A 6,000-nucleotide genomic window follows, 5' to 3' on the forward strand; every position below is an offset into this window, starting at 1 on the left:
GAGAAACTCCAGGAGTTGGTGAGGCCTGGCATGCTGCAGTCCATGGGGTCGCAAAGAGTCAGACATGACTGAGCAACTGAACTGAACTGATCTCCCAAATTTTAGAGTAAATACTGAAAGTGAAAGTCTCTTAGTCATGTCTGATTCTTTGTGACCCTATGGACTATAGAGTCCCTGGAATTCTCCAGGCCAGAATACTGGAGTGGGTAGCCTTTTATTTCTCCAGGGGATCTTCCTAACCCATGGATCAGCCCAGGTCTCCCACATTGCAGGCAGATTCTTTGCCAGCTGAGCCACCAGGAAAGCCCAAGAATACTGCAGTGAGTAGCCTATCCCTTCTCCAGCATATCCTCCCGACCCAGGAATTGAACTGGGGTCTCCTGCATTGCAGGCAAATTCTTTACCAGCTGAGCTACCAGGGAAACAGATTATATATTATTTTATATTATTTTATTAATTTTTGACAATTCACATCCATGATTCCTTAAACACTGAAAATATATTTTCTTTGTGTACCATGTTTTGTTTTCGAGAATATAAATGGAAAATACGAAATCATATGAAGATCAGATCAGTTCAGTCACTCAATCACATCTGACTCTTTGCGACCCCATGGAATGCAGCACACCAGGCCTCCCTGTCCATCACCAACTACCAGAGTTTACTCAAACTCATGTCCATTCAGTCGGTGATGACATCCAACTATCTCGTCCTCTGTTCTCCCCTTCTCCTCCTGCCTTCTATCTTTCCCAGCACCAGGGTCTTTTCAAATGAGTCAGTTCTTCACATCAGGTGGCCAAAGTACTGGACTTTCAGCTTCAGTATCAGTCCTTCCAATGAATATTCAGGACTAATCTCCCTTAGGAGGGACTGGTTAGATCTTCTTACTGCCCAAGGGGCTCTCAAGAGTCTTCTCCAACACCACAGTTCAAAAGCATCAATTCTTCAGCACTCAGCTTTCTTTACAATCCAACTCTCACATCCATACATGACTACTGGAAAAAACATAGCTTCGGCTAGACAGACCTTTGTTGGCAAAGTAACGTCTCTGCTTTTTAATTTGCTGTCTAGGTTGGTCATAGCTTTTCTTCCACGGAGCAATTGTCTTTTAATTTCATGGCTGCAGTCACCATCTGCAGTGGTTTTGGAGACCAAAAAAATAAAGTCAGTCACTGTTTCCACTGTTTCCACTGTTTCCCCATCTATTTGCCATGAAGTGGTGGGACCAGATGCCATGATCTTAGTTTTCTGAATGTTGAGTTTTAAGCTAGCTTTTTCACTCTCCTCTTTCACTTTCATAAAGAGACTCTTTAGTTCCTCTTCACTTTCTGCCATAAGGGTGGTGCCATCTGCATATCTGAAGTTATTGATATTTCTCTCAGCAATCTTAATTCCAGCTCGCCCCTCATCCAGCCCAGTATTTCCCATAATGTGCTCTGCATATAAGTTAAATAAGCAAGGTGACAATATACAGCCTTGATGTACTCCTTTTCCTATTTGGAAACAGTCTGCTGTTCCATGTCCAGTTCTAACTGTTGCTTCTTGACCTGCATACAGATTTCTCAGGAGGCAGATTAGGTGGTCTGGTATTCCCATCTCTTGAAGAATTTTCCACAGTTTGTGGTGATCCACACAGTCAAAGGCTTTGGCATAGTCAATAAAGCAGAGGTAGATGTTCTCGAACTCTCTTACTTTTTTGCTGATCCAGCAGATGTTGGCAATTTGGTTCCTCTGGTTCCTCTGCCTTTTCTCAATCCACCTTGAACATCTGTAAGTTCAGGGTTCACGTATTGTTGAAGCCTGGCTTGGAGATTTTTGAGCATTACTTTGCTAGCATGTGAGATGAGTGCAATTGTGTGGTAGTTTGAGCATTCTTTGGCATTGCCTTTCTTGGGGACTGAGATGAAAACTGACTTTTTCCAGTCCTGTGGCCACTGCTGAGTTTTCCAAATTTGCTGACATATTGAGTGCAGCACTTTCACAGCATCATCTTTTAGGATTTGAAATAGGAATTCATCAGGGATTCAACAGGAATTCATCATTTCCAAATTGAGGGTTTCCTTTTGTTAAGGATCTGGGTCAATTATAAATGATAATAAGGTAAAATCATGAACTTCCAAGTACTACTTAGGTGGGGAGACTTCTCAGAGATGTTTAGATCAAAAGTGTATTAACCTGTGACTCCAGATTCTCTCACCAAGGAGAGAACTTTCACACTAGCCCTAGTCAACTAGGGTTCCCACTTTGAGGATAACTAATCACTGTGTGCTTATTGTAAAAATTTCTACTCACTTTCCAAGTTGCAAGTTATGATTCCACTTCAATTGTAATTGCAAGAAATAAAAGATGAATTTTTAAAATCTTGATTTTATCCCCAACATCTATTTCAAAAGCCACTTTTCTGATCAGGGGACTTGAATGGCTTTCAGAGCAAGAAATTTATGTCAGATTCTTAGGCTGCAGGCAAAAGATAGATGCAGGCATAGAAGACACGTCTGTATATCAGCAGAAATTCTGTACTTATTAACGATAGGTAGAAAGTAACAGTGTTAGCACAATTAATTTCCTTCTTACCAGATATAATAAATAATATCATCATCTCAATGTAATCATCTTTGACAACAGAATCTATTTTAATGACTTCTGAGATACTGGGGTAGATGCAGTTTTTATGTCCTCTTAGAGTTTTCTAGAATTCACTATATGTTCTGTTCTCGTTTGCTCTCCATTAAGACAAAACCCACTTTCTTCGATAACACTGCATCATTTCCACTGACATCCTAATGGATCCCACTGTGTGTTACAAGTTTATGACTATATGATTCATTTCTATGATAATCTTACTCTCATTAATATAACAGCTCAAATTGTAGTACATTAATTCCTTAAATATCCACATTCACATCCTAATGACTTTTTCAACCCTTAATGTGTTTTAAAAGAGAAGAGTCACTTTGTTCTGTAAAAAAAAAAAAAAAAAACCCTTAGGGAGGCTTCAACTAACTCCCTAGTGTTGACTCCACAAAATGGTAGGAATATAGCAATTCCACACCTTGTGTTCATGCAGAACATCTCCTCAAAAAGAACTCAAAGAGCAGAATAAGAAAATTGAAACAATAGTGAATAAAAATAAATTTTCAAAGTGATTCAGCACATATTGCTACATATTCTGGATTACACTAATTGTATTACAAGGATACTTAATCTGACATATGTGATTCATATCTGAACTGAATTTGGGAAGAAATGAAAATAGTACTTTTAACCCCAAAGTAACCAGCACCAAAATGAATTTGGAATTATAAAAAAGAGAGTTGATGTAAAGTTATAGATTTCACTTAATAAGGCAGAAAGATGGCTTAAAATTATAATACAGCCATAGATGTATGCATCCTTTTCTTCAGAAACATACCTGCTTGTATTGAAGACAGTTTTTTTCATGGAAATAAGTTGGAGAGTCTATAATCAATGCTAAAGGAGAATTGAAATGAAATCTTATGTAATGAGGTAGAGAATGGTTTTTTTTGTTTTTTTTTTTAATCTTAAGAGTTGACATGAGGATTTCTTTCCATGAGGGATCTATCCTTGAGAAAAATAGCCCACTTGGGGCCATGTCCACTTGGGATACAAAAACACTGCAGAAGAGAACTAATTTCATCCATATGAAACAACGAGAGTATACAGAGAATAAGAAGAAAGTAGGAGGAAAGGAAATAAATTAGAGATGGAGAGTGACTGAGAATATTGTAAGTAAAGGCTGGGAAACCACCATGCTAGATGGACAGCTGAAAGAAAAAATTAATGATGATGGCCTGAAGCTGATCTAAGTCTTGTAGGGATGAGCTTACACAATTCTGGAGGCCCTCATTAAGGGAAAAAAAAAAAAGAACTGCACATTTCAAAATACAAGCAGATCTTTGAAAGAAACATGAGCAAGTAAGAGTCTATGAAACTTCACCCATTGCACAGAAATTCATAACTAGTCAGAAGCACCATTCCACTTCATGCCATTTTCTCTATAACATGAAAACAATGTCTCAAAAATGGACATGTGAACAGTAGGGGAAGGGTAGGGAGGAACAAATTTGAGAGATTGAGATTGACATATATTCACTACCATGTGTAAGAGAGATAGCTAGTGGGAAGCTGCTGTATAAATCAAGGAGCTCAGCTCTGCACTCTGTGATGACATAGTGGGTGGCCTGGAGGTGGGGGGAGGGAGGTCCAAGAGGGAAGGAATATATCTATATACATATGACTGATTCATTTCATTGTACAGTAGAAACTAACACAACATTGTAAAGCAATTATAATCCAATAACAATTTTCTGGTAGTTATGTACAGATGTGAGAGTTGGACCATAAAGAAGGCTGAGCACTGAAGAAATTATGTTTTCAAACTGTGGTGTTGGAGAAGACTCTTGAGAGTCCCTTGGACTGCAAGGAGATCCAACCAGTCCATCCTAAAGGAAATCAGTCCTGAATATTCATTGGAAGGACTGATGCTGAAGTTGAAACTCCAATACTTTGGCCACCTGATGTTAAGAGCAGACTCACTGGAAAAGACCCTGATGCTGGCAAAGATTGAAGGCAGAAGAAAGGGATGACAGAGGATGAGATGGTTTGATGGCACCACTGATTCAATGGATATGAGTTTGGGCAAGCTGCAGGAGATGGTGAAGGACAGGGAAGCCTGGAGTGTTACAGTCCATGGGGTCACAGTCAGACTGAGTGACTGAACAACAAAAGATAGAAGGTAAAAAAGTAAACTTGCTCCAATAAACGCACACACACATTCAGTAAACCTCTTAACTCAAAATGCCTTGAACAAATGTTATCGGGGGGGGGGGGGAGGGAAGGAATCAAAAAGGAAGTTAAATTTCTCATGAGTAGAAGGTTATCCTGTGACTGTAAGTTCACCGGAAGCTCACAGAAATCCTGATGTGGCCATGAAATTTGGGAGGCTGGGAAATTAACTTCACTCAGCTCTTGGATGGAGAGAGGGCCTCAGCTCACATGTTGGGTATACAAACTGAGCTTAGACTACAGGTTCTCTAGCCCAAGATGCAAAAAGAGGAAAATGTCACCATACAGGCCAAAACTTACAGAAAAGCAAGGTACAGTGGTGAGGATAGGCTTTAATTAGGGTCCTCATTCATCTATACGTAGCCATCTTTGAAAATTCCTGACTCACTTACTAATGATTTTGTCTTCCTAAAGTAACCCACAGGCAGGCCTGAGGCATTGCATTAAGCAGGAGATGTAATGGTCCCCATTTTCAAGAAGGATAGAATAACTTGACAGGTAAGGATGCTAGGAGAAGGCTTCAACTCTTATTAGTTGTGTGGTTTTAGGCAAGTTGCTTAATACTGTAGTGATTCCACTTCCTAGTATGTAAAACAAGGATAATATAGGACATATGTCATTTAGCTATTGTGAAAAGTAAATGTTATAATTCATTTAAGCATTTGGTGTGTGTGTGTGTGTGTGTGTGTGTGTGTGTGTGTGTGTGTGCGTGTGTGTGTGTAGGTGCTCAGTTGTGTCTAACTCTTTGCAACCCCGAAGAGTCTTCATTATCCATTCATCTATTGATGGACCCTTGGATTATTTCTGTATCTTGGTAATCGTAAACAATGCTTCCATAAACATTGAGATCCTTGTATGTTTTTGAACTAGTATTTCAATTTTTGTTTTTTCAAATATATATCCAGGAGCAGAATTGCTGGATTATATGATGGTTCTATTTTCAGCTTTTCTAAACCTCCATATTGTTTTCCACAGTGACTGCACCAATTTACATTCCCATCAACAATAAACTAAAGAATATAACAGAAAAGAAGCACACTCACAGATATAAGAAACAAATTTATAGTTACCATCGGGAAGAGGGAAGAAAGAAGAGACAATATAGGGGTAAGTGTACTAAAAATTAGGTATAAACTAAACTATAAGGGTATACTGTAAAACACAGGGAACATAGCCAATATTTTAGAATTTAGT

This window comes from Ovis aries, chromosome 17, assembly GCF_016772045.2.
Source record: "Ovis aries strain OAR_USU_Benz2616 breed Rambouillet chromosome 17, ARS-UI_Ramb_v3.0, whole genome shotgun sequence".
In the NCBI taxonomy this organism is placed as follows: Eukaryota; Metazoa; Chordata; class Mammalia; order Artiodactyla; family Bovidae; genus Ovis; species Ovis aries.